At 42.9% G+C, this 27,916-nt stretch overlaps 2 long non-coding RNA genes across 3 annotated transcripts; one reads left to right on the top strand and one right to left on the bottom strand.

Moving 5' to 3' along the window:
• Window positions 1-1,303: 1,303 nt before the first annotated feature.
• LOC131012174 (uncharacterized) lies at window positions 1,304-16,821 on the bottom strand. 2 transcript variants are annotated; one of them, XR_009097222.1, is made up of 5 exons: window positions 16,681-16,821; window positions 16,438-16,581; window positions 2,943-3,073; window positions 2,702-2,825; window positions 1,304-2,307 (listed from the first exon to the last, which is right to left on the bottom strand). It is a non-coding gene; the product is annotated as an uncharacterized LOC131012174 (long non-coding RNA). The 2 variants fall into 2 exon arrangements; XR_009097223.1 differs by having other exon boundaries at window positions 2,702-2,810.
• Window positions 16,822-18,450: 1,629 nt separating this feature from the next.
• On the top strand, window positions 18,451-19,360 carry LOC131012173 (uncharacterized). The gene is made up of 2 exons (XR_009097221.1): window positions 18,451-18,680; window positions 19,124-19,360. It is a non-coding gene; the product is annotated as an uncharacterized LOC131012173 (long non-coding RNA).
• The last annotated feature ends 8,556 nt before the right edge of the window (window positions 19,361-27,916 follow it).

The raw sequence follows: 27,916 nt of genomic DNA, 5'->3' as shown, positions 1-27,916 counted from the left end.
ATTTGAAATGAATAAATTATGATCATTTAAAATGTCAAAATTAATTTTTATTCTCTCTCATTTATCTATAATGTTGAACATCATACACTTTTTTTATTTTGTTATTCTTTGTTGGTGAAAAAATAAGTAGAGATGTCATTTTTTATCATTTTAAAAAATTTACATGATTGGTTAATTATAATTAATTTAAATTTCAATATTTTCAAAATATTGTAGTTTTTAATGCAATCATGGGGAAAGAAATTTGTATTAATTTTAATATGAATTTGTAAATAAAAAATTAGTATGTATCTTAAATTTAGAATTTAAAATATTATATAGATTTATTTAATTGTGTGTACAAATTGTTTGTTTATTTATTTATTTATATAAACATATTTTTTGTTATATTTTGCTTTTTATATTATTCATATTTTTCAGGATTTTTTTATTAGTTTTGGACTATTTAAATATGAACTTTTGTTCATACTCCCTCCGTCCATGATATCGTTTCCAGTTTGTGGATGACACGAATTTTTAAAAAGTGGTAGATAATAGTTGATAATAGTGATATTGTTGTGAGTGGAAGTATGTGACTCTACTGCTATAAATGAAATTGGAAACGATATCGTGGACGGACCAAAATGGCAAAAATGAAAATCATATCGTGGACGGAGGAAGTAATACAATTTGAACTTTTAAGAGCCCAAAATTGTTATATTAAATGACAATAATTAATTTTGTTATATTGATGACTTAGTGTTATTTGCTCAAAATGAGATTGACTTAAATTATTTGATTTAAATTTTTTAAAATGTCATTATTATTATACAATTTCAACTATTATTACACAATACTTATCAAATTTAATATAATACTAATTAAATTGAAAATATTGTTATCATAGACTATTTTAAATCAAATACTAATATTTAAATTAACATAATTTTTTAACTCATACATAATGACATTTTGATATTTTTATATAATTTAAAATTTTAATAAATAAATAAATATATCGTAGCCCGTATATCGTAATGGGGGTGTAATAGTTTAGTACTCCATCCGTCCACGAAAAAGATTCCTACTTAGTACTTACCCCTTTCTTTTATCCACGAAAAAGAGTCATATTTCACTTTTTGTGCAACTATACCCTTTACGAACTTCTATATTTACTTTATTTTGCCATTGAAGGGCCCACCCTGTTAATAAACAACAATTCAATTAATGCTTAGTTTAAAACCACAAATCCTAATTTTAATTTTATAAATTTTGTTCTATTTTGCCTTGGCTATCATTATTTCCAAGCAAAACCTTACCCCAGACACAAACATATATCGGCGTCTCCTTCATTCATTCTTTACCATCCTAATCTCTCAAGCGTAATTTGCAAATCGTCGACTTCTTCCTTCATATTTGGAGTTTCTCCACTGTCTGGAAACCCTAATCTCTCATATGTATCGCCGCCTTCCTCATTCCGTTTAAATTCCACTGACTTAAAACCCTAATTTCAGTCAACGGTGATTCTCTCTTTAAATCTCAGTCTTCAGAGATGGATACGGCCGCCGCCCTCCGACTTGTCTCTCTGCAAGTGGTGATTCTCTCTTTTAATCATCAATTTTCGAACTGATTCACAGTCTCCACCTCTTACGGAGTCTCTTCCCACTTATTCATAGCCGTTGACGACAACCCAACTAAATAAGTCCTGATTTTTTCATGGGCCTTGGAGCCAGACACATTGGTGCCCGAAACGCCTCTGCCTTTGGAGGATCTGGCCGTGGATGGCTTCATCGACGATGAAGAACGTTAGCCAGACAACTATGTGGGCTGAAACTTTTGGTTTTGTGATAGGGGCTAGTTATGCCATATTTTTACGATGTGTTTGATGTGGAAGATAATATGTTTATTTTGCGTTGGGGTGGGGAACTTTAAGAAAACTAACATAGCTCACCAATTTGTATTGAACTTGTGTAAATGATAATTTTCCAGTAAGATGATTCATGACTCTCTTTGATCTAGTAACTTGATTCTTTTCACTTCTCGACTAACTATGGAAAAGAATAGTTAAAATATAATTTTTAAAAAAATTATTAAGTAAACGCATATCTAATAAAATATATAATACACATTTACTTCCTCTTTGTTTCAATAAACAAGCATATTAGTCCATTGATCTTGCAATACTATTTCGTCCGGGTCATCTAAAACTTTGCCTTCTCTATCTGGGAGGAAATATCGTGCTTTTAGATTGCTCTTCCAGTTTCTCCATTTCTTACTAATGGATGTTAGAATCCAATGTTCATCTCCAAGAGTGATATCAAATCGTGGCTACATAATAAGAAATTATATTAACAATCAAATAACTATTTTTAAGACATACCGTAGAAAAACTATTCTTTTATTACCTTAACAACATGTAACATCTTAGTTTTGTATTCTTTTGATATTTTATGCCAATCTTCCACATTACGTCGACAATACATACCATTCCTTACTAGTGACCAAGAATTCACAAAATTTGATATATTTATCTCATATAGGTCTACCAAAAGTATCAAAATCAAGTTGAATTAGATGTTGAGTTAATGGTCTACCCATACTTCCATCATGTGTCGGTCCTCTACATTTCTTGTCTGTATTTCATAATTGTCAAAAAACTATGCAAAAACTGTAAATTAACATTACAAGTTCAAATTAATATCTAGCTAAAGAACAAACTTACCATTTTCTTGATTATTATCATGTCCCGTTTGTACTCCCATTGTTATTAGTAACCTCACATGTATTTTGTTGTATTGGCTCTTTAACAAGTGAACTAGGAGCTTGGCCACCTACCAAATGGTTATCTTCCAAACATATAACTTAACTAATAAATAGTTAAATAATGAAGTATTAAACAGAAATGTGATGTAGTTTAGATAATATAAGTACTTGGTTTTTAAGGCATAAATTTAAAATCATACCTAGTTGATCAATGACCGTTAGATTAGCTTGGACATGTGTATGTGGGTTTGACAATATTTGTCCATGAGTTTGCCTTTCTTGTACAACCCATTGGATACTCGTCTACCCACTTGAGTTCTAGTTGTTGTACCTAAAAGATAAAGCCATATATAATTATTTAATAAGAGAAATTACATACATATAACATATATTGTAGTGATGCATTATCTTACTATGTGGCTGGTGCACTAACTCATTTGACAAGCTAAAAGTTGTCTGTTTACGCTTTCGAGTTTTAGTAGTCATACTTACAAGTGCATCTTGATATGGTGAATGTATGATGCCAAAAATAATTAGTGAAAAATACACGAGATATACTAATAGTGTATTCTCTTTATAAATGATGCGGGTACTCGACAACAATGAATCAAAATATGGTAATTCTTGAAAAAATTGGTCACGACAGATAACCAAACATCAACCAAAACTAGCAATCAATATATAAAAAAAAATTGCAGCTTGTAAATGGCCCCTCAAACAAAATGCAGCCTAAAAGGTTCTTTAACATAAAAAAATACCCATCATGTCTCACTACAGTCTATGTTCAAAGATGCATTATCAACTGGAAACTATATCCTAGAGGCTTTCTTGCTAAAGAACTATCTTAAGTTAAAATATCTCAATAAAACACATTTATAGACGCACAATGAAAAGAGAACATGCTTTATAATGTATGAACATAAAGCCACATCAAAGAATGCACCCCCAGAAGTAATAATAAGATTAGGCATATCGACTGGTGATGCACTGAATCACCAACACCTAAACTAGAAGGTTGATAGTAGATCGGAACCTGAAGTAAATAGACGGACGGATGTTTCTTTTACTCTTCAATGGAATAGTTCTTTACAGATACCAAAACATACATGTAAAACTTGAGAGAAAAGATTGCTCTCTTCTACTATTACAGACATGCTATTTATAAGAGATGGAGAGGAGAGGGTAAGATTGTCTTTTCCTTCATGGCACGTGCTCGGTACGTCCTTGACGTCGTTGTCACTGGTGGTTGTCCTTGCTCCAACGGCCTTGCAGCTTTTGTATCCTTCAGAAAGTAGTTGGGAGCTCTTCACTCGTGCCGTCATCTCTAGGTGTTGAAGCCTGCGCTGCCTTCTCCAAGGAGTGCCGGTGCTGCGCCGTCCTCTCTTAGGGTGGTGATGGCTGCGCTGCTCCTTCAGGGGGGTGGGGTGACTGTGCTGCTCCTTCTAGGGGTGGAATGACTGCGCTGCTCCTTCAAGGGGTGGAATGACTGCGCTGCTCCTTCAGGGGGTGGAATGACTGCGCTGCTCTCTCAAAGGGGCACTGGGATCTTCGTTCTTTGTCCTGCACTGTTAGTTTTCCTATTTTGTGCGATAATCATTAAGGCAGTAGATACTTTATATTGATAGCATATGGAATACGGGTCGTGTGCTGCGCTGATGAGGACCTTATCTCTCATCAGCTACTCCCCCCCTTATTCTACGAAAAGAAGTAGATTTTCACGTGAATTTTCATAGATGAAAAGTGTTTGCTTTGAGGTATGGAAGAATGGCCGATATCAGGGAAGGCAATGAGTGAGCCTGCGCAGGAGGGCTTCGTATCGCCGCCTGCGCTGACTGCCATGGTACAGGCCTTGTCCCATCGCATTTAATGTGATCTGATGTTTCTGAGTACTTTGTGACGTCCTTCCACGCTTCTACTTTTGTGAGGGTGAGATCTCGACCCTCCGTTTTCACCCACCATTCTGGGATGAAATCCCAACCTTCCATTTTCCTTTCACATATCCCAACCCTAATGATTATTCTCCCTCCTTTCCCTCGATTCAAATTCCCCTCTTATAAATACCCCCCATCGCCTTCATCTTCTTCTTCTTCTTCTCCTTCTCCGAACTTCCTTTCAGATTTTTCCGGTTTCTCCGATCTCTCGTCGTCCCCAATTTCCTTGTTAGGCTTCCCCTCCGACCATCACTTCTCCTACCAGGTTAGGTTATCCCTTCCTCCATTATCCCCTGCGGCCTGCTCGCTTCCTCTCGGTTGTGTTGTTGCGTGTTTGTTTTCTTTTTGTTTCGTGTGTTTTTTTTTTTTTTCGTGCGTTCGCCATGGCCACCGTGGGTGCCAGACAACAACAAATAAATGAGGCGGATGATATGACGTGCCAAGGTTGTCGTTTTCCTCGTTCCACCATCTCCACTGCCCAAATGGCGGAAGTACGGGGGTTATTACGCATTAAGCCGGATGATCGTGAACTGAAAATCCGGATGCAGCGGGAATCCGGCGATATGCCTGATGCGGACGGGCAATGGCGCCCGGACACTATCCCTATTTGGCATGCGCAGGTGAGGGCGGGTCTGCGCTTACCCCCTTCCCCTTTTCTTGTGGGGATATGTGAACGATTCGGGATCCCCTTTTTTCAGATCTCCCCTTCTTCTCTCCGTAGGGCCCATATTCTACATATCCTCTGCGCTGCTAATAACTACCCCCATAGTGTAGAGTTGTTTCACCAGACCCACATCCTAAAAAAGACCGATTGTCACTACAACTTTACTGCCAAGCCAAAGATGAACTTGACATTCCTAGGTAATCTTCATTCTAGGGATAAGAAATTTCGTGACAAGTATTTCTTTGTACAAGTGCGGAATGGGACTTGGTCGGACTGCGCAGGGACTAACGAGGTGGAGTGGCATCGGACGAAGCACTCCTCTCCCCCAAATAGAAAACCCCTAGGTACCCTAGAAATTGCCTTCATCGATCTCCTGGGCCAAGCCTTTGCTAACAAAGATTTTGATGTCCTTAAACTAGTCGCTTCTCCCTCTGTCTTGGCTGGGGCTGACCTCTTCTCCCGTTATCCCCAAACCTCCATCGGTATATTCCAAATGTTTGTATCGTCTTTCGTGCTGAAATTTTTCATTTCCTAATCATTCTCCTTCCTGCGCAGGTATGTGGAGATCTGCTGAGCACGGTGCCATTGCTTCATTCAGTTTCCTCCCCGATCCTGCTGTTGAGGGAGACACTACCCCGCAGACTGGGTCAGCGCAGCACGTGTCCCCTGAGTCTTTCAATCCTGGGCGGCCCCGTCCGGGTTCGTCTGCTGCTGACATTCAACCTCTTCAACTCCACGACGAAGGTGATGCGAGTTCCGCTGAGGGTACTCGTAAGCGTCGCAAGACTCGACAAGTAGTCTCATCCAAGAAGAGAAAGGTCCCTGCTTCTGGTGCCGGGAGTAAGGATTCTCTCGAAGCCTTACTCGATGATATGCCTCATCAAGCTGCGCCGGCGAGGGAGGGGTCTGACTCCGTTGTGGAGATTCCAGGCCCTCGTGCTTTGAGAGATTTGACCGGTCAGGAGTGCCGGTCCCAGATGGAATCGCAGATCGCCTCTGTCGACCTGCGCAGGTACGATGTCATGAACATGGGGGACCTGGCCTTTGACATGTGCCTGGGCGTAGAGCAGGTAAGCTATGCGTGTTCTTGCTTTTATGACATTACTATTGCGCGGATATTTTATTCATGCCCTGGATTGTGATTGTGTCTGCGCAGTTGCGGGTGAAGTGCTTTTCGGCCTCCCGACATATGACCCGGGCAGCCGCTGATCTCCATGAGAAGGAGGGGGAACTCATGGCCTCTCTGGCTGATAATACTGAGTTACAGGAACAGCTGCGCCAAGCTCAGGCTGAGCTGTCCAGGATGAAGGTGGAGAAGGAGTCCCTCGAGACTGAGCTCGCTCGTGTGTCCCAGAGCAAAGAGGAGGAACTCAAGGCTCTCAAGCATGAGATGTCGGAGGAGTGCCGGGCAAAGTTGAATCAAATGAAGACAATGATTGCCGATCAAGAAAACCAAGCCTTCATGCGGGGGATACAAGAGTTTCGCCAACAATACTTCCTGACTGCGCGTGGTCAATTGTTCCTGCGCTATATGTTAGAGGATTCTCTTCAAGCTTTCCGTCGTTCCCCTGACATGCTTCTCTTGATGGGGCCTGCAATGCAGTTCTTGGTTAAGGAAGGCAGTCGGCTCGCTCTCGACCAGGTGGAAGCGACGCCTGAACAGCGCAGCAAGTTTGATTTTAAGGCAGTGCTGGATCAAGTGGATGACACCAGTCTAAATGGGCTGTTGGGCGTCGATCCTTCCGCCCCTTCGACTCCTGGTTGGTGGCTTCCTGTTTTGGATAAAGCCCTCCAGCTCTTTGCTAGGGATGAGACGAAGGACGCCCTACCTGCGGCGCCGGTGATTCGATCTCCCTATCTGAATAAGCTGCGCAGCCATATGCGTTCTCCTCGAGGCAACTATCCCGGGGGGAACTTGGTCTACCCTCCTCCAACTTCCTCCTCGGTCGTGCCCGACTCTCAGGGCCAAAAAGTGTCTACCTCCCGAGCGGCGCAGGTCGGGACGGAAGTTGTGGTAACAGAGGCTGCGCAGGAGGAGGTCGTGTTTCAGCTGCCAGTGGTGACGGATCCGGTGATCGAGGAGATCGCGCAGCCTGCCTTTGTTGAAGATCCCCCTGTCGAGGAGTTCATCGTGGATCCTCCTTCTTCTCCCCAACGCCTTGACTGAACAACTCCCTTCTATGTTTCTTTTGTTTGTAAAAGATTGTTCTTTTTGTAGACATTATTCCAGTTGTAAAGTTTCTTTTGAACCCATTTTATATAATCGTATGGTTTGATCTTCTTGAATGCTCTGGATGGTGTTATTTTATTTTATATAACCGTATTTCGCGTTTATCTTCATGACCTCCTACTTCTCTGTAAAAGGCTCGTTGTTAAAATCTGACTAATTATGAATATGATCAGAATTCTGTTGAGTGCTCATGTGTTGGGAAAAATGTATGTAAGCAACTATGAAGAATTTTGTTTTAAGATTTTAGCTTTCTATCTTTCTGTCATTTGTGCAGCCATTGTGTGTCCCTCTTTTAAGCATCCGTTGTCCCGTTTTCTGCGTAGTCATATCTGCGCGTCCACTATCCCCTTGGTCTGCGCAGTCACAATTCTGCGCGTCCACTATTCCCTTGTTCTGCGTAGTCGTCTTCTTGATATCCTGGCAATTCTTTTTTTTTTTTTTTTTGAGTAATAGTGCTATTTTCTTTCTTTAGATCCTTGGTGATAGTTTCCCTTGAATGGTTTCCCTCAAGATGGTACACTTTCGCAACGCGGCCCTTAATATGGTACATTTCCGCAGCGCGGCCCTTAAGATGGTACACTTCCGCATCGCGGCCCTTAAGATGGTACACTTCCGCAGCGCGGCCCTCAAGATGGTACACTTCCGCAACGCGGCCCTTAAGATGGTACATTTCCGCAACGCGGCCCTTAGTGAAATATAGATGCAGTGTGAGTGTGTGTCTAGATGTCATGCAAGTAAGAATATGTTTCCCTAAACCATGAAATCCATTTTATTAAGATATCCATGGCCCAAACCTCATTAAAACCCAGTGGGAAAAAGAGTGTTTGGTCTACATGATAGTGACTGACTTAGCACTTACACGTAAAATTTCTTGAGGTTACTTATGTTCCATGGCCTGGTAAGAGGCCGCCCTTCTTGGTCTGCTAGGTGATAAGCTCCTCCTCCCAAGACTTCCGTGATGACAAAAGGACCTTCCCAGTTAGCTTCAAATTTCCCTACGGGCTTCAAGGCGTCTGCCCGTTTGAGTACCAAGTCTCCCTTCCCAAGTCTGCGCAGCTTACTTTCTTGTCGTAACCAGCCTTAACAATGCTCTTGTATTTGGCCGCTCTTACTTGTGCTTCCTCTCTATGTAACTCAATCAGATCCAAGTCCAGTCGGCGCAGTTCCTCATTCTGTGCAGTGTCATAGGTAGTAACCCGATGAGATTCCAGCCTTACCTCAGCAGGTACTACAGCGTTCGACCCGTATACCAAAGTGAAAGGAGCCTCTCCGGTTGCGGTTTTCGGGCTGGTTCTAAGTGCCCATAACACTGTATCTAGCTCCTCAACCCATCGTCCCCTGCTTCGTTCGAGTCTCTTCTTGATCCCTTCACATATGGTGCGATTTGCCAATTCTACCTGTCCGTTGGCTTGAGGGTGGGCTACTGACACAAATTTCTGTGTGATGTCCATCCGAGAACAAAAATCTTCGATCTTCCTGCTCGTGAACTGGGTTCCGTTGTCCGAAACCAAAATCCTTGGCACCCCATATCGACAACAGATGTTCTTCCATATGAACTTTTCCACTGTGTTATCATCGATTTTGGTGACAGCTTCCGCCTCGATCCACTTAGAGAAGTAGTCTACGGCAACTATGAGGAAGCACTTGCCTCCCGGAGCAGTTGGTAATTTACCCACAATGTCGATTCCCCATTTGTCGAAAGGATGCGCAGCATGCATGATCCTCATTTCCTCCCCAGGTATGTTGATTTTGGGAGCATGTTTCTGACAAGCCTCACATTTTTGCACGAAGGCTTTCGATTCTTTGCTGATTCCGGGCCAGTAGAATCCTGCTCTGATTATCTTCCTTGTCAAATCCCTGTGTCCACCGTGATTACCGCAGCACCCTTGGTGGATCTCTTTTAAAGCGAACTATGCTTCCTCTGGGGCCAGGCATTTCAAAAATGGATGTGTGAAAGACCTCTTGTAGAGCTGATCGTCGATGAGGCAGTAATTCTCGTATTTGGCATACCGTGAAGTATTCTCTTCCATTCGCTTACCGTTTTTCAGATAGTATATGATGGGTGTTCTCCAATCATCCTTGGTTTCAATGTTGTATACCTGCGCCACCACCGCTCTCATAGGTTCGAACACCAAGGTAATGTCCTCGCTCCAGGTTTGTTCGACTGCACTGGCTACTCTGGCCAGGAGGTCTGCTCATTGGTTTTCTTCTCTCGGCACTTGTTGTATTTCAAATTTCTCAAACTTTTTCCCAATCTCCTGGACTTTGTCAAAGTAGTGTTTCATTCTCTCTTCTTTTATCCCATAACCTCCTGTTAACTGTTGCGCCACCAATTGAGAGTCAGTTTTAATCACTGCATTGTCGGCTCTGAGTTCTCTGAGTATGTGGGCTGCCCTCAGCACTGCTTCATATTCGGCTTCGTTATTGGATAGCTTATCTTCAAACTTGATAGCGAATTGGTAGACTTCCCCTTCGGGCGAGGTGATGTAGATTCCTACCCCACACCCTTCTTTGGTGACCGACCCATCAACCTGTGCTGTCCACGGTCCCCTCATAGGCCACCTTGTTGCTTCTTGAATGAAGTCCGCCAGTGCCTGCGCTCTAATGGTAGTGCGCGGCTCAAACTCGACCTCGTACTCTCCGAGCTCTATGTCCCATTTCACCATCTTCCCCGCTAGATCCGGTCGCCCTAAGATTTGTCTGAATGGTATTATTGTTCTCACAATGACCTTGTGTGATAAGAAGTATGGCCTCAACTTTCTGGCCGTGATCATGATTGTGTACGCGGTCTTTTCAACCTCAGTATAACGTAGCTCTGCACCCTGGATGACCTTGCTTACAAAGTATATCGGTTTTTGTTGCCGGTTCTCCTCTCGGACCAACACTGAGCTCAGAGATTCAATTCCCACAGAGATATATAGGTACAGTGGTTCTCCTGAAGAAGGCTTTGTTAGTACTGGTAGTTTGGTGAGGTAGGTTTTTAAGTCCTCGAAAGCTCTCTGGCACTCACTGCTCCATTCGAATCGACTTCCTTTCCTTAGAACTTTGAAGAACGGGAGACTTCGCTCAGCTGAGCGTGAGATGAACCGACTCAGTGCGGTAATCCGACCATTGAGTGTTTGAATTTCTTTGACATTCCTGGGTGGTGTCATGTTCAGGATGGCTTTGACTTTGTCAATATTAACTTCAATTCCCTCTGGTGTTACCCTGTAACCCAGGAACTTTCCTGATTGCACTCCAAAGGTGCATTTGGCGGGGTTGAGCATTAGTCTATTCTTGCGGACTACCGAAAAGGTTTCCTCCAGATCGGCCACGTGAGAACTAGCTTTGATGCTGCGCACCAGCATATCGTCAACATACACCGATATATTTCTCCTTAGCTGTGTCCTGAAAATCTTGTCCATCATACGCTGGTACGTGGCCCCTGCGTTCTTGAGGCCGAAAGGCATGCTTTCCCATCCGAAGACCCCTGTGCACACTGCTAAGGCAGTTCTAGCGACATCCCCCGGGTGCATCTTCACTTGATGGTATCCTTGGTAAGCGTCCATCATGGACAGGAGTTCACACCCTGAAGTAGCGTCCACTAGCTGATCTATCCGAGGGAGTGGGTAACAATCCTTAGGACAAGCTGCGTTAAGATCTCTATAGTCCACGCACATTCTCCACACTTTGGCTTTCTTCTCTACCATGACTGCATTAGATATCCACTCGGGATACTGGATTTCTGTGATGTGTCCTGCTTCCAGGAGGGCCTGGACCTGTTCCCGAATTGCGGCGTCCTTCTCCGCGCCGAAGTGTCTTGTTTTCTGTTTGACGGGTTTGACCATCGGGTCCACATTAAGACGATGTTCAGCTAGCTCTCTGTCGATCCCTTTGAGGTCAGAAGTATTGAATGCAAACTCATCCGCATTCATGCGCAGGCATGCGGTGATTTCCCTTTGGAGGACGGGTGTCATTCCTGCTCCAATCTTGGTGGTGTATCCCTCCTTGTCAGGAAAAAGTTCGATGAGCAGGCACGCGTCACTCGTGGATACAAGGGGTTGTTTATCAATCCCGTCTCTAAGTTCCATGATTTCTCTGCGTTCGGGGTTTGACGCGGTGACTATCCCAACCTTCTCCTTTCCTTGATCATTGGGTTCCCCCAGGATTTTTGTTTGCTTTCGTTTCTGCTTTCGAGTGTTGGGGTCGTCTCCCATGTTATCCTTTTGTTGCTGGGTCAAAGTTTGTACATGGCATTGCTTCGATGTAGCTTGATCCCCCCCCACACTTCCCCGATCCTTCCACCGTCTATTGGAAACTTCATTTTGAGGTAGAATGTGGAAACCACTGCTTTGAAGGTGTTTAGAGCGGGCCGCCCCAAGATGATGTTGTACGTGGGTTTAGGAGCGTCTATGATCAAGAATCTGACTGTTCTGGTTTTATAACCCTGTGATCGTCCCAAGGTGACTGGCAGTTCTACCATTCCGACTGGTACTACTGATTCTCCCGAGAATCCATAGAGTGGTGCGTTTGTTGGTTCAACATTGACATCCGAGCCAAGGGCCTTCCAGCAGTTCTAGTACACAATATTCACCGCGCTGCCTGAGTCCACGAAGACTCGGTGGACCAGGCATCCAGCCACGTCTGTTGAGAAGACTAAGGCGTCATCGTGGGGATACATTAACGATCTGGCATCTTCCGGGCCAAAGGATATGGTGGGTTCGCTGGCTGCGCTGGTAATAGCCATGACCTTAGAGTTAAAGTGTCCTGTTCTCACAGCCCTGACAAGTTGTTTCTTCGCTCTGTTTGATGTGGGTGTACCATTTTCTCCGACGATCATATGGATTTCCCTCTGGAAAGGTGGTCGCTCCGGTATTTCATTCCTTAGTTCTCCTTCGCGTCTGTCATCCGCGCCATTCCTCAGCTCCCTCTCGTCGCGTCTATGATCATTATGATTACGGTTGGGCAGTTCTCTGTTTGTTTTCTTCGGAGGTCCAGCAACGAACCTGTCCAAAAAACCTTGTCTCACCAATATCTCCAGCTGGTTCATCAAGTGTCCACAATTCGCGGTCGTGTGTCCATAAGCGTTATGGTACTCGCATAACAAATCATTTTTCCCTGGTTTGGGATTACCACGGGTGTAGTTCCACGGGGCTCGGAACCAATTTTCATCTTTAACAAGATGGAAGATTTCGTCAGCAGGCCTATTCAGCGGATGACGCTCCCGTATATCACCACCACCCTTGTTGCGTCGATCAGTCTGCGCAGGTCCTGGAGAAGGAGGTCTAGTCTCTACTGCCATGGCTGGTATTCTTGGCGGTAGACCCTTGTATGGTGTTCTCTGAGAGTGTTTATCACTGGGATGCATCCCGTTGTCACCTTTCTTCACCCGGAGTTTATCGGCCTCGGCCCTTCGTGCGGCCTTAGCATCCTCCAATTGCAGATATCCTGGTAGTATGGCCATGATGTTGTCGAATTCCTTAGGTGGCGTTATTTGTAATGCGTCGAAAAGGGGACCTTGCTTTAATCCTCGAACGAACGCGTAACATTTGATCAGTGATTCTGCCTCTGGTGTGTCTAACACGGCCATGTTGAACCTGGTCACGTACTCCCTTAACGATTCCTGTGGTTCATGTTTGACATCCATCAAAGATATAGCGGTCTTTCCCATTCTCTTGGAGCTAGCAAACTGTCGCATAAACATGAGGTATAAGTCCCCATAAGAGTAGATGGAGCTGCTTTTCAAGTTGTGGAACCATCTCTGGGCCATTCCTGATAAGGTGGTGGCAAAAATTCGGCATTTTATGCGTTCTCCATATTGGTGTAACGATGCTAGGCCCTCGAACCGTGCCATGTGTGCCTCCGGGTCAGTCGTCCCATCATAATCGAGAGAGATTGGGCGATAATTCACTGGTAAGGGTTCCAGTAAGATCTCGTCTGAGAATGGACTATTGCTTAGTCTTGGCACCTGTCGGTGAGGTGCGTTCCTCCTTCTTCCCCCAGATGTGCCCATGGCCCTGCGCTTGTGTGGAGTTTCCCTTCGAGGTTCTTCCTCCTGTTCCTCCGATGAATATGCTTCCTCATCGGAGACTTCATTTCTTACGGTCTCTTGGGGATGCTCTCTCAGTTCCGTTTCTAGGCTCTTCAGCCGACTTTTAAGAAATGATACTCTCTCTTTGAGTCTAGTGTTCTCCCTCTGGGTGCCCCGACTGCGCTGTGGAGTGGTGCCGCTTGTAGAGTCGCCTACATCCTCTATTTGGACACTGTTAGTGACAAATTTCCTCTTGTTCTTCCCTTGTCTTTCCCCGGTATTTCCCATTTCTTTTTGCGTGACCGGGTGTGATATGTTAGGTAGTTCGTGGTTCCTATCCTGGGCTGGTACTGTGGTGGTTTTCTTGTGTGTGACAGGCTCGACTTTTCCCAATGCTGTCGGGGTAACGGGAGGGGGTTGCATCCCTGCCAGTTGCCGGATTGTGGCATAGTTGAGCATCGTTAGCATTTGTTCAGTGAGCGTGACATTGAGGAGCCCTTGTGTGGAAGTAGGCACCGTACCCCCTGGTGCTGAAGTTCCGATCAAAGATTGTGTTGTTCCCGGAGTAGTCCCAGTAGGCCCCGAGGCCGGGTTGTTGAAAGTGGTGAAACCTGGTGGTGTGAGTTCAGACAAATTAATCCCTTGGGTCGAAGGGATCCCCGCCTTCCCGGTTCCTGACTCTCCCGCGACTGTGTCAAAATCCTTAGCCAGATTCCTGTACGGGTCATCGGTTCCCATGATCGGTACCTGAAGTAAATAGAGATGTTAGCATAAGGACATATGAATAATTATCGTTGCGCAGGCGGCCTGCGCAGCCCTGTTCTCGTAACCCCTAGAATTATTGATTGCCCTGGTGGGGCCCGTAAAACCCTAGAAAAACCCTGAAAAGATTCAAAGAAGTCCACGAACTTCGGCCCATAAAGTCATTCAGGATCAAATGTACGGATTCCTTAAAGAGAAAAGTTGCGTAGGAAAATCTCCCTCGTAGACGTTCATGAAGAACACCGAGTTTTCTGGGAAATAAACCCAGAAAAGGTATCGCTACGTCTCATCCCAGAGTAAAAGAAAACCCACTACGGCAATAAGGAGCTCAGTTACATAGTGACCATTACCAAAGAAAACAAGCGTTAGTAAGCGTTGATACCAACAAGAAGGTTTAGGCAGCTTTTAATCACACACCAGCACTGCTTAACAGAGGTGCTAAACATGTAAACAGAGATAGAAATGGGTGAACAGGGTATACATGTAAGGCTTCTCCCAGATCGCACAATAAAACCATGTTTATTCACCACGGATCCACGTTGAGAGCAAGCAAGAATCAGACATATAGAAAAATCGGAACTCTTAAATCAGCTAAAACTCACCCCCTAACTCAGATGTTCCCATATGCGTACAAATGCTAAGTGAACCTCTACAAACGAAAAAAGGAAAAAAAAAACTCATCTAAGGAACGAACACCACCTCTCAAAGAAAAAAAAAAACTCATCTAATGAAAAATTTTCCTGACTTTTCCTAAGATTTTTCATGCATAACACGCAAAGAACTCAGATCGGAATACACGTTTGAGGATTTGCCCCACGACATATTCAAACACCCTGGATCTCCACTTATAACGGGCAAACATCATGAAGAACAGAACCCCTGAACACACCCAAAAACTCACGCCTTAACTAGCAAATTTCCCACAGACGGCGCCAGTTGGTGATGCACTGAATCACCAACACCTAAACTAGAAGGTTGATAGTAGATCGGAACCTGAAGTAAATAGACGGACGGATGTTTCTTTTACTCTTCAATGGAATAGTTCTTTACAGATACCAAAACATACATGTAAAACTTGAGAGAAAAGATGGGTCTCTTCTACTATTACAGACATGCTATTTATAAGAGATGGAGAGGAGAGGGTAAGATTGTCTTTTCCTTCATGGCACGTGCTCGGTACGTCCTTGACGTCGTTGTCACTGGTGGTTGTCCTTGCTCCAACGGCCTTGCAGCTTTTGTATCCTTCAGAAAGTAGTTGGGAGCTCTTCACTCGTGCCGTCATCTCTAGGTGTTGAAGCCTGCGCTGCCTTCTCCAAGGAGTGCCGGTGCTGCGCCGCCCTCTCTTAGGGTGGTGATGGCTGCGCTGCTCCTTCAGGGGGGTGGGGTGACTGTGCTGCTCCTTCTAGGGGTGGAATGACTGCGCTGCTCCTTCAAGGGGTGGAATGACTGCGTTGCTCCTTCAGGGGGTGGAATGACTGCGCTGCTCTCTCAAAGGGGCACTGGGATCTTCGTTCTTTGTCCTGCACTGTTAGTTTTCCTATTTTGTGCGATAATCATTAAGGCAGTAGATACTTCATATTGATAGCATATGGAATACGGGTCGTGTGCTGCGCTGATGAGGACCTTATCCCTCATCATCGACATAATATAGTATGATATTAATACAAAATTCAGCTACATTTGATTTGTAATTTTGTATGACATATCATCAACTCTTGACATAACTTTCAAGAAACAACACCATTCAGCTTCACGTGAGAAATAAATACAATGAAATTACTAAATAATCATACTGCATCTAGGATACGTATTCTGTTATTGAACAAGAAAACTAAATAGTAACGAAACAAAAAATAAATAAATTAACTACGCTTTGACAAATCCCAAATTCCAGTGTCGTATAATTGGGATGAAACAGAGAGGCATCTACCACACAACCTAAGTATTAATCATCATGTTACCTACTACCGCCTTTGTGAATTCTGATTGACGACGAAGTCGATAGGTACAACAATTAATAATAAATTTGAATTGGAAATATCATATGTTCAATTCAAATTGTAGAAAAAAAAGGAGTAAAAGCGTGTCAAAGCCTTACCTCACCGAAGCCTACGAATTTACGCCGAAACTGATGGCTGAAAGGAAAAATATGGAAAGTTCAAAATCATGGGAAAAAAGAAGAGTAAAATCCCATGAAAGTCTTACCTCACCAGTACCTTTAAATATACGATAAAATTGATTGCTGAAAAGAAGAAGATGAAAATTCAAAAATTAATTGATTGAACTTGATATATCAAAACTTTCATAGAGCATAACATAGTCAGACACGTAATTGTCTCACCTTTCAGGTGGCTTTCAGAGGTGAACTCCTGAAATTCAAAACGAGGGGTTTTCGGGGTTTTTTTTTCCTAGATATGATGAGATATAATACAGCCAAGTAATATTTTACCGGGAGAGGGAAATACCGTATTCTTATTTGATTTTTCTTTTCTCACTATGTTAACAATAATATGTATATTATTGATGAAGTTGTGCTTTCAAATTGAAATACTTGCAAAGTACATGATTAAAATTGTAAATTTCAAAGTTCATGTGCAGAATGGAAAAGTGACTAAAGTTCGTGTATTTTGATGCAATTAAACCTTATTTTTCAATATAATCATTGATTTTTTTTTTTGCATTTAATTCAATAGATATATACGAATAATAAAATATTGGGCATCTCATCCCCAACCACAGCTTATTTTTCAATATAATCATTGAGAATTTTTTTTTTTTTTTTGCATTTAATTCAATAGATATATACGAATAATAATATATTGGGCATCTCATCCCCAACCACGCTGCTGGCCGACCTATACATGATAATAAATAGTTCAATATCATTATTAAGTTCAATATCATTATATATTAAATAAAACTGACCAGTACTTTCACTGGACTTGATTGAGATGGATAATGGATTGGGTGGCGACAGGAAACCCAAATTTAATATTTAAGTTTTGAGTAGTTTTGATTTTTATTTAGAATTATTTGAATAGTTTGTTGATGTTTGAGCTCGATCTTTCAAACATAGCCAGTTATGTGGACCTTGCGAGTTTTACATGTGACTTTGGTTTAACATATAGTTCGAGAACAATATTGAACTATGTTGAGATTCCTAACGCTTAAAAATCATAGTCATATCAACGACGAATAATAATAATAATAATAATAATAATAATAATAATAATAATAATAATAATAATAATAATAATAATGAGATGTCGACTAGAGCATTAAAAAAATTACTTCATTAGCACCTTTTATTGTTGAAAAGTTTGATATCTTTTGAAGTACAAAATTTATAACTAATCAATCCACATCTGATAAAGGGTAATTAAGAGGTATAAGCTTTAAAAGGGTAGATATGGTAAAATAAGAAGTTAAATAATTTATAAGATATACAAAAATTTTCAATTTCAACTTATTTTTTTAACGTTATAAATAACAATCATTTTATAAAAATAGAAAATCTCTCGTGTAGAGGTCTGCATAATGCGAATTACTCACAAGTCACACCCTCTAATATGCAGCACTTGTAAAAATCGTATCAATTTAACAAAACATTTATAAGTGTTCTATTAAAATATGTGAATGAACCACATGATATAGACGGCGTATAATAGAATTTGAGTTAAAAGAATAATCATATTATGATTTATTATTTATATCATATATATTCTTCTAATTTTATATATCTTCCATTTTCTTTCTCTATTATTTTTCTCAATCTAATTTACAATTCTTTTTCAAACTTAGAAGCTCGAAGATTAAAAATTGGAGTACTTTCATTTTATTGGTAAGCGAGAGAAAGAGAGAGAGAGATCGAGCATATTTAGTTAAACTTAATAAATCATCAGCTTGTTAAATTCAAGATCGAAATGATTTTGTTAATCGGAATTCAAGAAAACAAATCAAAATCTATTGCTTTTTCTTCTTTTTGTACTATTAATTCCACTATAGGGGGAAGTGTACTGAATACTGATGCACCGTTAGTACTGCATAAGTCATGTAAATTGACATACAACTAGTACTGCAAAAAGTACAACACACTTATCACAAACTCCAACTATACCCTCCTAATCTTTTTTCTATATATTAATATTATGGTCATCACAGTCAACCACCACATCGTTGATGCGGAGACCGACAGCGGAGCTACCACCATTGTTGGTATCAAAATCAGCTAAGTGCTAAGGAAGCTGTGCCGATCTTGATACCACCAATGGTGGCGGCGCCGCCGCCACTCAATTGCCTCCGTCTTAATTTGCATCATAACGCCATAGCCGATTTGCTTGAGTATGGCTGCTTACTTTCTCCTTTGTTATCTTCTTCTTTGTCTTAAGTATACTACTTTAATTAGTTGAAGAAATTTTGGTGATTTATTTCATTCTTCATTCTCTGAGATTAATTAGATTTTCTGTTATTCATGTTTTTATAGGGTAATTTGAAAATTGTATTGTTTTCTAAAAAAATAGATTGATTTTGGACGGTGATTGCAAGATAAAAAACATAGTATTTTATAAAATTGATTATGGGTGCTCTGTATTGTAACGTTTTAGTGTATTTAGGCGCTAATTGATGCTATTTCTTGCGCACTGGAAAATAACGCCATTTCTGTTGCAGCTTTAAGGCGGTGTTTGTTTGTTTGTTTTGGTAATTTAATGTATTGGTAGTATTATTTGATTCTTTTTCTTATCATTTTTTTTGCGGGAAACACATTTAATTTGTGGTTATGGTAGAAGAATGTTTTAAATTGAGAAGGACGATATAGTGGATATGAAAACAAACAAGCTCCAATACACTGGCAGCAGAAAGCTTTTGAAGAAGACACGACGGCGTCTGCTTGTATTGCATGACTTGGAATATCATCGTTGTTCTCAATGAATATTGTCAAGTTCTTGATAAAAGAAATTCATTTGATATTATTGGTGTTTGTCTTACTCTTTGTTAGTAAAGAAACTTTAGTAGAAAAGTAATCGTCTAGTCTTACTCTAATTTATGTATCTTTTGGCACCACCTATCTATACATAGAGGAGTTTTTTTACCTTCAAATTTTCTCACTCTTCTCACTCCTTTCCTCCAAAATTTCTTTCCTATTTTTTCTATTTTAATTTTATTCTAAAAGTCCTTAACTTCAATTTATGAAAAAATATTCAATTCCAATGTTAAATTTAAAACTATAATCTTTAATTTGGAGTAATAAATAATTTTGAAATTAATACTCCCTCTCTGTCCCACGGAGTATGACACAATTTCCTTTTTTGTTTGTCCCACGAAACTTGACCTGTTTCTAAAAGTGATAAAAAAAATTATTATTTATTCATCTTTTCACTTTTTCACCTAGCACACTTAATACACAAAATATCAATTTCTTAATTTCCGTGCCGAAAAACACTGTGTCCTGCTTCATGGGACGGATGGAGTAATTTATGATCGTTTGAAATATCAAAATTAATTTTTTTTGCTTTCATTTATCTCTCATTTGAATATCATATTATTTTTCCATTTTGTTTTCGTTTGTGGGTGAAAAAAATAAGTAGATGTCATTTTTTATCTTTCAAAAAAGTTTACATGGTTGTTTAATTATAATTATTTTTAATTTAAGTATTTTTATATTATAGTCGTTTATAATGAAATTAAGGTGAAGAAAATTTGTATTAATTTTAATGTGAAGTTGCAAATAAAAAATTAGTTATATATATCAAAATTAGAATTTAAAATATTATATAGATTTTTAATTATGTATATGAATTATTTATTTATTTATTTATATAAACATATTTATTGTTATATATATTTTTTATATTATTCATATTTTTCTTTATCTTTAAATTAATTTTCGGTTGTTTAAATATGAACTTTTAGTAATAATGTCGTTTGGATTTTTAAGATCCCAATTGTTATTATTAAAATGCGATTATATAAAACGAAAAGGAAAACCAAACAATCCTTGAAAGCACAGAAAAAGCTGACTAAGGGTCCAGCCTCATTAAAATCTCATTAAGGAAAACTCAGTATGAAAAACCTTAAGGAGGAAAAAGAGTGCTCGTCTATCACAAAGAGAAAAGTCAGAAGGAACAGATAGAATGTGGAAAAACTTCAGGAGCTCCGGCCTAACCATCGCCTCTAAATAATCCCGGCCGTTCCACTACTCGAAAATCCACAAAGAACTCAAAACAAAAAACCAGAAAAACAAACCATAAATAGGTAAAAGCCGCCAAGCTTCCAGCACCTCAATGACCAATATGCCAGAAGCAAAATAAAAGGCTCGATTCCAATGAAAAAGAAACTACATCGCCGAGCACCCAGCAGAGCCCGACCACTCAAACCCCAACTGTGAGCGCACCCAACAGTTGTAAAAAAGCCCGAGCGACGCTCCAAACCCAACCACCAAGATCCCAATTGTTATATGATGACTATCAATTTTGTTATATTGATGGTTTAACATTATTTGCTCAAAATGAGATTGACTTAGATGATTTGTTTTATAATCTATAAATTTAATTATTATTATTATACAATACTCATTAAGTTGATGATGTAATAATTATACAATATATTAAATCAAATACTTTTATTTAAATTAACACTCTATTCGTCTACGATATTATTTCCACTTTGTGAACGGTACATGTTTTAAAAAGTGGTGAATAATAATTAATATTGTTGTTAGTGGCGTCACATTATTGATGTGAGTACTATAATTGGAAGTGAAAATAATATTGTGAACATACTAAAATAACTAAAGTGGAAATAATATCGTGGATGGAGGGAGTATAATTTTTTGTTATGAGTTAATCCACTACAAGAATCTAGCCGATTAAATTCCGCCGATATATGGGATTACAAACGGAGGCCATGTGTCGCAGTGAAAGTGGTCGGTGATGAGGATAAATATATGCGGAGCAGAGGAATGAACGCGAACAAGGGAATCACCAGAGGAATGATCCTCGCCAGAGGAATGGTTCTCGCCAGAGGAATGGCTCTTGCCAGAGAAGTCACCAAAAAACAGAAGGGTGATTTGTCCATGCGCCAGAGCAGAGGAATCGTCCGCCTGTGGGCAAATTTACTATTCTGCCCCTGACCACGCGGGGAGCATGTTTCTAGAGATGAAGTTACTATTTTTCCCCTAGCATGTAATCTATAAATACCCATGCACCCACACTCTGTAACACACGCTCTCTACTTTGAATACAACAGCAATCTTATTCTCGGCAATTCAGCTATTTTCTCTCAACTTTCACGTTCAAACAATAGGTAAACTTTGTGAATTAGATTAGGTGTTGATAAAATGCTTTATCAGCTGGCGCCGTCTGTGGGAAAAATGAGTTAAGGCGTAAGTCCCGACCACCTGCACATGCAGATCTGTAATTACGGCCGGATTTGCGTGCGCAAGCTCCAATTGATCCGTTGTTTTGAATACCCAAGTGAATCTAGACCGATAAATCCGTTTCTCGCTCCGATCTATCTATAAATTCATAAGATTCGTAGGATGCATCCCCCGGATCATCCATGCTCCGCGCAGAGGGTTACTATTTAATCGTAAGCCGCGAAAGTTGGATGCATCCCCCGGATCATCCATGCTCCGCGCAGAGGGTTACTATTTAATCGTAAGCCGCGAAAGTTGGATGCATCCCCAAGATCATCCATGCTCCGCGCAGAGGGTTACTATTTAATCGTAAGCCGTGAAAGTTGGATGCATCCCCCGGATCATCCATGCTCCGCGCAGAGGGTCACTATTTAATCGTAAGCCGCGAAAGTTGGATGCATCCCCCGGATCATCCATGCTCCGCGCAGAGGGTTACTATTTAATCGTAAGCCGCGAAAGTTGGATGCATCCCCCGGATCATCCATGCTCCGCGCAGAGTGCTCCAGCCTTAAGGGGAAGCAGCAGAGGGATGGCTCGAAGGGAAGCAGCAGAGGGATGGCTTAAAAGGAAGCAGCAGAGGGATGGCTCAAAGAGAAGCAGCATAGGGATGGCTCGAAGACAAGCAGCAGAGGAATGGATAGAAGGGAAGGGTCAGAGGAATGCCCGGAGGAGAAACATCAGAGGAATGCTCAAGAGGACATACGCAGCTCCAACGACGTACGCAGAAGAATCATAATTGTCAGGACAAAGCTACATATGTGATCAAAGTCAGAAAAACCGCACAGAGGGAAGCCGACCAGAGGAATCATGAACACTTCAACAAAAAATCAAAATCCTACTCCACACGGAGGAAACAACTGCCATATCTCGAGATTTCGGAATGCAAGTTCCCATCAAAGACAAAGCAACAACAACAGGACAGCATGAAAAATAAATAAACACAGAGTTAGATCAAAAAGGCGAATTTATAACATTGAAAGCTAAGGGAAAAAATCATCCCAAAGCAGCATTCGAATACAATAAAGTATTTACAAGGGCAGAATTTACAAAATTTTGACAAAAAGAGGGAGGAGATAACAGGGGCAGCTAGGAGGGAGGAGCAGGGGCAGAAGAGTCCGGAGCAGCAGGGGCAGAGGAGTCCGGAGCAGCAGGGGCAACAACATCAGAGGCCTCGCCAGAGGGACCTCCTTCCTCGAACACCGGCAGCGTGTCCGAGTCATCCACTGCAGGTAGACGCCGCTCTACGTCTAACAGCTTCAATACCTTTGGGTATATGCTGTTTCATTCTTGTACAGGGCATAAAGCTGGTCCACAGCTGCGGAGGAAGACGCAGGATCCTCAAAAGCGGAGGTCGCAAGGCCAGAAGGCAGAGGGGGCTCCATGCTGTATTGCGAAAACCCCCGGGAGCCAGCACCAGTCTCACCCCTTAGCTGGTCCACGAACTTCGCCAAGGAAGTGTAGAAGAAGGGTCGGTACTTCAGAGCAGTAGGCACCGGATCAGAGCAGACACCAAAAGCGAATTGGGGAAGGGCCTTCTCCAGGACTGGATACCACCACTCAGGCTTCTCTGGGGACTCAGCAGTAATGCCCACCAGTCTGTTAAGATCCTCGTCCTTGATGTTATCCATCAAGGCCCCTAGGTCCAGAGCAACAGCTTGTTCCGCTGACGCTCCCAACACCTCCGCCGTCTTCATGGCTGTTTCTCTAATCACGTGGGCAAAGAGTTGGGAGAACCCCTCCAAGTACTCGAGAGTCCTCTGGAAGGCTGCCAAGGTACCCTCCAGCATCGTGTCCAGGAACTGCTGGCCCTGGGAAGAAATGAAGAACTCTAGGCGCTGATCCCGGGCACCCAGCACATAGCCCCAATTTAGGGCACCCTCACAAGCCTTCTTCCAGTGGCGCCTGGACTCCCTATGCTCCTCCTCATACCTCATCCGGAACCGGACAAGGTTATCATAACCTTCCTTCTTGGCCCTCTCCAGCTCAGAAGTTAGAGAGGCCTTTTCCACCTCCATCTGGGCAATATGGGCCTGCAGCGTAGCCACATCCGCTTCAGCCTTGTTGTAGCACTCCACCATGCCCGTAACCTCATTATCGCGCTTCGCCTGCGCCTCCCTCTCCTTTTCCAGGTCCTTCTCCAGTGCATCGTAATCATCGATGCACTGGATCACCTCCCCAACCTGGGATTCCATCTGCAGGGAACCAGAGGGAAAAATGTCAGAGCAGAGAAATCAAAAGGTTAGTAACAAAATCACTAAGGCAAGGTAAATAATGCAGGGTACCTGAATCCACAGCTGGCCAAGGCTGCTAGCTAGTGCCGACCGCTTCATCCTCTTCGTTGCCTCCCGATCCTTGGGATGGATCTGGGTAAGCAATTTGCGGATGAATTCTCATCCCTTCATGGACGAGACTGGCTTGGAGCCAGAGGCCTCTGACGCCCCCGCAGTCAAGGCCAGAGCCTTGCCCCCGTCAGCATCCACGGAGGTAGCCTCCGCTTCACTTGCCAGATCAGCTTCGGGGTTCACCAACTTGCTGCCCTTTTTCAGACTCTCCTTGCGTCTCTTCTCTGCAAGGGCCAACAGGGCGCCCTTCCTTTTCTTTTGGACGTAGGCGGGAGTAGGAATGTCTTGGACTTGTTCGGGAGCAGGAGTATCCTCGGAGATTTCCACCACAGGAATGGCGGACCCCCTCTCGGCTCTGCCAGAGCCAGAGCCACCAGCCCCCTGGCTATCAGGGCTGAACATGGACAAAACCTCCATGTCTTTCCCCTTGCCCGGGGGGAAACGCCGAACAGGGGTGATTACCCCAGCGGCATCCGACACTATCCGAGAAGTGTCCACCCCAGAATCCGCAGGCTGCTCAGCGGTGTTGGCTCTGGAGCTGGTATCTCCAGAGCCCTACCCCCCACTGCTAGTGGGACAGTCGGCCAACAACGTGGTTCGGCACTTCTGTCGCCATCCCTGCAAATAAACGAAGTTATATGGTTAGAATCGAGGTAATGATAGCTTATACATCTACTAACGCATAATTTTACCAATAGCTGTGCGTGGATACAGGGGAAACAGGTCGTTGGCTGCCAAAGCTGAGTTAGTTTCAGTGAATTCTTTGCAGGGGAATGGTTCTCGGTGATTGAGGGCATTAAGGTTAGCCAATACCCCCAGATCATAGTCAGAGGGGGCTCCTTGGGAGGCGGATTGATATTTAGTACGGAAATCATGCCATTCTAGCTCCTCGGCACCATACTGGCGCCAAGTGCCAGTGGCAGTCACTACATAACAGTAGTAGGGCAGAAAACCCTTGTCATAAGAATTTAAGGAGTTGAGGAAGGTGGCAGGGTACTTCTTGCGGGCAGCAAAACTGTACAAAGGGTTGCACTGCATTCTTAAGGATTGGGTCTGAACAAATAATTTCTTGGTGTCTTCGACACCATGGGCTTTGCACAAAATATGAAAACAATATAACCTCCGAATGGCGGAGGGAGTTGCTTGGTAAAAGGGAATACAAAAGTGGTTACAAACCTCCACTAGGAGCGAAGGAGAGGGAAGCCTTAAACCGGCATCTATCTGGGCTCGCCAAATAGCCACCTTATTCATGTTCATCTTACGGAAGGGCTCTAGAGATTTGGATTGGGGCTCAAACCTCAGGCCCTCAGGACGTCTACACCTATCAAACATTTTATGCATATCCGCGATACCCAACCGGGATGCAGGAACGGTCTTTGGCATTTTGGGAGGAGTATGGAGAGACTCGGCCGAGGCCGGGGGATCCTGGGGATTGGGAGGGTTGGAAGAAGTTGGAGGGACCGAAGGGTTTTGGGAGTGAGGAGAAGAAGGCGGAGAAGACTGAGGAGAGGGAGAAGGGGAAGAGGAGAAAGCAAGCTGGGCGCCGGAGGAAGAGGCCATGGTGGGAAAAATCTAGGGTTTCCACGCTCAATCAGAGCACCAGCAGATTTAAAATACTCTACACCGAATAAAAGTACTAGGGGAGGGAGATATGCGATTTACCTAAGTCAAACGTTCTTTAGAGTCAACGGGAAGGTCTGGAGAGGAAAGGTCGCGGAATATACGCCGGAGTTGAAGACGAAGGAGCGCTAGAAATCGGGAGAGCAGTCGAAAGGGTTTGGAGAGAAAAACGAAGAAGATGAATAGTGGAAAGTTTGAACCGCCTAAGTATAACCTACGCGGACAACTACCAAGTAGCGGGATGAACGATACATGGCATCAAGGAGATAATCGACGGTCAAGGATTTTTACGGAGAAATGAAAAGACGCAAAGGTCAGAAAAGTAATCTCGAGACGCGGAAAGGTATAGTACCAAAGGGCGGGCATTTAATGCGAATGACGTCAGCTGCGCGGGCGAACACTCTGACTAGTTATCCCACTCCAGAGCGAACTAGTCAGACCAGAGGGAGGAGTAGCTGATGAGGAGTAATATATGCGGAGCAGAGGAATGAACGCGAACAAGGGAATCCCCAGAGGAATGATCCTCGCCAGAGGAATGGCCCTCGCTAGAGGAATGGCTCTCGCCAGAGGAATGGTTCTCGCCAGAGGAATGATTCTCGCCAGAGGAATGGCTCTCGCCAGAGAAGTCACCAAAAGGCGATTTGCCCATGCGCCAAAGCAGAGGAATCGCCCGTCTGTGGGAAAATTTACTATTCTGCCCCTGACCACGCGGGGAGCATGTTTCTAGAGATGAAGTTACTATTTTGCCCCTAGCATGTAATCTATAAATACCCATGCACCCACACTCTGTAACACACGCTCTCTAGTTTGAATACAACAACAATCTTATTCTCGGCAATTCAGCTATTTTCTCTCAACTTTCACGTTCAAACAATAGGTAAACTTCGTGAATTAGATTAGGTGTTGATAAAATACTTTATCAGTCGGTAAAAGCTTTACTGACGAAAATTCGCCTCGGTCGTTAAATTACCGATGGAACGTACGACAGACCGTCCGTAGGCGAGCACGCGACGACGCCGGCGTCATCTGAAATTAGCAATGGAAATAGCGACAAAAATGGCTATCGGTATTAGCGACGGAAATAAATTTCGTCGATAATTTTTTTTGTTTTACGAAAAAATATTACTTACTAATTTTTGTTTTTATCAATATAACTTTATACCCCACAAGTATTTTGAACTTAATTGCATACGTTAAGACGGACTTCCTAGTGGGTCACCCATCTTAGTTGTGCTCTAAGTCAAACACGCTTAACCTTGAAGTTCCTTTCGAATGGTCACCAGTACAAAACACACGTATTATTGATATAACTAGCACCTATTAATTCATTTAAACTCTATATATAAACTGCGATTTTATAAAAAGAAAGAAAACCCTAAAACAACCCTTGAAAGCACAAGAAAGCAGACTAAGGGCCGAGCCTCATTAAAACATTTTCTCGAAAAACCCCAAAGGAAAAAACCGAGAAAAGGAAAAAGAGTACCCGTCTAGAAAACGAAAACAAAAGAAGGGGAGGAGAGCGGAAAGGAAAGTTTCCGGAACTCCGGCCTAACCATCATCCCCAAACAATCCCGGCTCTCCACCAAAGCAAACAACCAGGCAAGAGGCCGGTGAGACGCCGTCGCCAAAAGCCCAACCAAAAAACACAAAAAACCCACACGGCCGGTTAGACGCCGTCGCCGTGAGAACAAGCACAAACACAAAGAAAACGAAGAAAAGGAGCCGTCGCCGTAGCTCTCCAAAAACCCCGACACAACCCGCAAGCAAGGAGCCTTCCGGCCGGTTATACGCCGTCGCCGGGGCTCCCCCTAAAACCGAGAGCCACCTGAAGAACAAACTGACCCCCGGGTGTTCGACGAAAAACCCAAACAACCGCAGCAACTCCAAGCCATCTGGCACCAACCAACGCCTCCCTGACAAAGGAGAACTATCCGGCCGGTTATACGCCGTCGCCGTAGTTCTCCAAAAACCAAACAGCAAGGAAGCCTTCCGGCTGGATAAACGCCGTCGCTGGAGCTCCCCCCAAAACCAAGAACCGCCTGAAAAACCAACCTGACCACCAGGAGTTCGACGAAAGGTCAGAAGCAACTCCAATCCCTCCGACACCAGCCAACGCCTCCCCGTCGTGAGCTCGACCAGTAAGCCCAGACCCATAGCTGTTCGCCCAGCATACCCAGCCACCCTGACACCGTCCCCACCGA

The sequence above is a fragment of the Salvia miltiorrhiza genome, chromosome 2 (genome assembly GCF_028751815.1).
Source record: "Salvia miltiorrhiza cultivar Shanhuang (shh) chromosome 2, IMPLAD_Smil_shh, whole genome shotgun sequence".
Classification (NCBI taxonomy): domain Eukaryota; kingdom Viridiplantae; phylum Streptophyta; class Magnoliopsida; order Lamiales; family Lamiaceae; genus Salvia; species Salvia miltiorrhiza.
This window is presented reverse-complemented; position numbering and strand designations above follow the sequence as displayed.